Here is a 3,260-nt window from a genome sequence, read left to right as displayed (position 1 = left end):
GTCATTCTCTCTAATGTATTTGCCCCTTATTAGATCCGTTTACCTGGGAAATGTCTGTTTATATTGTCGTCATTATTTTGTTTTAATTAGTTAAAAATGGTCTTTATCAAACTTGATTGACATGACAATAACATTAAATCGCATTATTTTGACAGTTAATGTTTTGGGCGTTTTGGTGAGCTTTTGGGCTGGAATTGGTCCATCCAGTCTGGCAGCACTGTTCACTTCTGAAAATATATTTATCTTTTTATTAAATATTCCATTAAACCTGCTGAGATACAAGCAGCGTCAACTAAAATTCTCAGTTCCACGCGTGTGTCCCTGAAACCGAAGTGGGCGGAAACACCTGAAAACACCTGCTTATATACAGGTGAGCACAGCTCCATGAGTTACAGCTGAGACTCAGAGAAACACAGACAGCACACACGACCTTTAGACAAGTGTTTATTACTACACTTATCAGGTCAAATATCTAGGCATGGGAGAAACGAACCTTTTCGAAGAAGCTTCGAATCAACTGAACCAATGGACTACTTGCACGACTACTTCCAAATTCTAGTTTATTTAGTTTTTTATTAAGCAATTAATCATATAATAGTCATATATTAGAATATATACAGAACAGGTGCATGAAATAATATATATATATATATATGCATTTTTATTGCATTTTTCTTTTTCAGCACTTTGAGGGCTTTTGTATTATAAATAAACTCATTATAAAATGCACAAAACATTGGTTTCACCTTCAAGTTCTTAGATTTGTGTATCTAAAAATGTTCCCAGCAGAAGGTTGTTGTTAGCCAGGAAGTCATCTTTGTTATTATTTAAAATATAAGTCTATAGATAATGCCCTTCACAGTTAAGCTTCTAAGGTGAGGACACTTTTGGGTACAGCCAGTCAAAAAACAGATGATCCATGGTTTCAATATAATCACAAAATATACATATTAGAATCAAATCCAAAGTCATAAATATTCACTGGATGGATACATCCCACTTAAAATGTTATAATTTCTTTAATATTGGGAGATAAAGGAAATGTTGGTTGGTTGGAAATATTTGTAAATGGTATATTTTGAGAAATTATGTGAAATATAGTCGTTTCTGTATGGGATTAGAATATTTCTAAGAATTTTGTTTGAAAGATGACTTTCTTTGAAATCACAACCATCAGTTAAATGTGGTGGGAGATGTGGGGTCATGGGGATAGAATGAGAGAATATTTCTTTAATTAGACAATAGAGTTAGGGATGGCTTTAGTAATAGATTTCAGGCTGGGGCACTGTACTCAAAAGAGGGTGGCCGCAAAATGAGCTTGATGAGAAAAAAAACCCATTGTAGAATCTATAATACACTATTAAGAAGTGCTAACCTGCAAATGTTATCTTAGGGAGCTATTTTTTCCTCCTCTAACCCTTAGATTTCATTTTATCACTGTAACCTAATGTACAGGTTAATATTTTGGGTTGAATAAAATCAAATAAATAAGATGATAAATTGTACACATTCAATGAAGAAAACCACTTAAAGGGACTTAAAGGCTTTACTCAAATGAAAAGACTTTCATCATCCTCATGACAGCAGCCTACATGCGGGATTTGTCTCATATCTAAAGGCTACAACACACACCAGTTTTTGTTCTGTGCCGAGTTATACAATCGAAACCTCTTATTATAACATACGGAGTGTATACACTATGTATATAATAGATTGATCGCGCAGTGTAGAGAGATTTATTGGTCATAACAGAACTTTGTGAGATCGCGATGAACAAAGAGTGACAGCTTTTTAAGGGAGCGCTCTTTGTGAGCTTTCTAGGCTATAATCCATTCAAAATGTACAACTTTTGTTTTTCGTCCACACACACTTTGCAAAGTTTCGGGAATGGCATCCCCATACTTATGCGGAATTCACTCACAAACTACACTCTTAAAAATAAAGGTGCTTCAAAAGGTTCTTGAAGCGATGCCATAGAAGAACCATTTTTGGTTCCACAAAGAACCATTCAGTTCTTTAAAGAACCATCTCTTTCTTACCTTTTTGTAATCTGAAGAACCTTCTTTCGCCCCAAAGAAGCTTTTGTGAAACAGAAAGGTTCTTCAGATGTTAAAGGTTCTTTATGGAACCATTTAGACAAAAAGGTTCTTCTATGGCATCGTGAAGAACCTTTATTTTTAAGAGTGTAGCAGTGATTGACATAGTGACAACTATAACAATGGATGGAACGATATTAAACCGGGTCTGGTTTATACGTTTTTATTGTATAACTATACACAAAAACAACAAAATACAAGTGCACTAAATTAAAATAATTTAATAAATGCATATTTACAATAGGCACTTAACTCAAATAAGTATTAAGTAATATAATAAATAACTAGGGAAGGCTGACTATAATCAGTTTGCTTCCATTTAGTTGGATAAGCCTACTCGTCACCTGAATTAAAAAAAGCTCTTCTTGTCTTCAATGATGCAAGGACAAAGTTTGAGTGTGTACACGCAATATCCAAGCGAGAGCAGAGCCAATTCATAAGAGAACATTGTATATTTTAAAGAGCATGTCCAGTTTTGTACAAGAGCAAAAGAAATATGCTTGTGAGTGGAGAGATTCGTGATCGCGCATTAAATGGATACGCTATCGCGTTACATCACTGCGCTCTCGACATTTATCATAAAGATAACGCTATAGAAAGTATACAGAAGAGAAGAAAGCTGTCTGATGAAGCTTCCTATTGCCCATGCCAGGATCCGTCACTGATGCAGTTAGAAATTTTATAAAACAAGCCAGTCGCAAGACATCTGGTAGGGGGGCACCTGGGGTGGCCAACCAGATTTCTGTCATGACAACTCTCGGAGGGATTGGCATGGTAATGTACATGACAATGTTAATGTATTTGGTCTTGGCGGAATAGATCTGCTACACTGCTGCTGCGGCAGAGCAAGTACCGAGACATGCTACTGCCAATACATCCACAACATGCTGCTGTGAGCAGCATGTGAGCAATAAGAAATATTGCTGTTGCAAATATAACATACATGAAATAACCCCCCACAAAGCAGGAGACGTAGAAGGGACAATACAAGCCAAAACAAGAACAAAACCCCCCCCAACAAGCAGATCTATTGCCAAGACATATGTACTGCTGCTGCTCCGAAGAGCCATGTGAACCGCATGTATTACTATATATGTGTGCCTGGGCTACCACGCCAACCGGCTTAACAACAGTGGCCTATGACTATGTGAGCCTTGGCTACCA

General features: G+C 36.5%; 2 protein-coding genes across 3 annotated transcripts in view; both read left to right on the top strand.

Moving 5' to 3' along the window:
• Positions 1–395: 395 nt before the first annotated feature.
• LOC107572499 (78 kDa glucose-regulated protein-like) overlaps positions 396–3,260 on the top strand; it is a 36,504-nt gene continuing 33,639 nt past the window's right edge. For both annotated transcript variants that reach the window (XM_016258920.1, XM_016258921.1), the window contains exon 1: positions 396–463. The gene's annotated coding sequence lies outside the window, so the exon portion shown is untranslated. The remainder of the gene's footprint in view (positions 464–3,260) is intronic.
• LOC107572500 (78 kDa glucose-regulated protein-like) overlaps positions 397–3,260 on the top strand; it is a 59,673-nt gene continuing 56,809 nt past the window's right edge. Inside the window, exon 1 of the mRNA XM_016258923.1 lies at positions 397–463. The gene's annotated coding sequence lies outside the window, so the exon portion shown is untranslated. The remainder of the gene's footprint in view (positions 464–3,260) is intronic.

This window comes from Sinocyclocheilus grahami, unplaced genomic scaffold (assembly GCF_001515645.1).
Source record: "Sinocyclocheilus grahami isolate Dianchi unplaced genomic scaffold, SAMN03320097.WGS_v1.1 scaffold1762.1, whole genome shotgun sequence".
In the NCBI taxonomy this organism is placed as follows: domain Eukaryota; kingdom Metazoa; phylum Chordata; class Actinopteri; order Cypriniformes; family Cyprinidae; genus Sinocyclocheilus; species Sinocyclocheilus grahami.
Note: the sequence above shows the minus strand (reverse complement) of the source record. Positions and strands in the feature narration are given on the sequence as shown.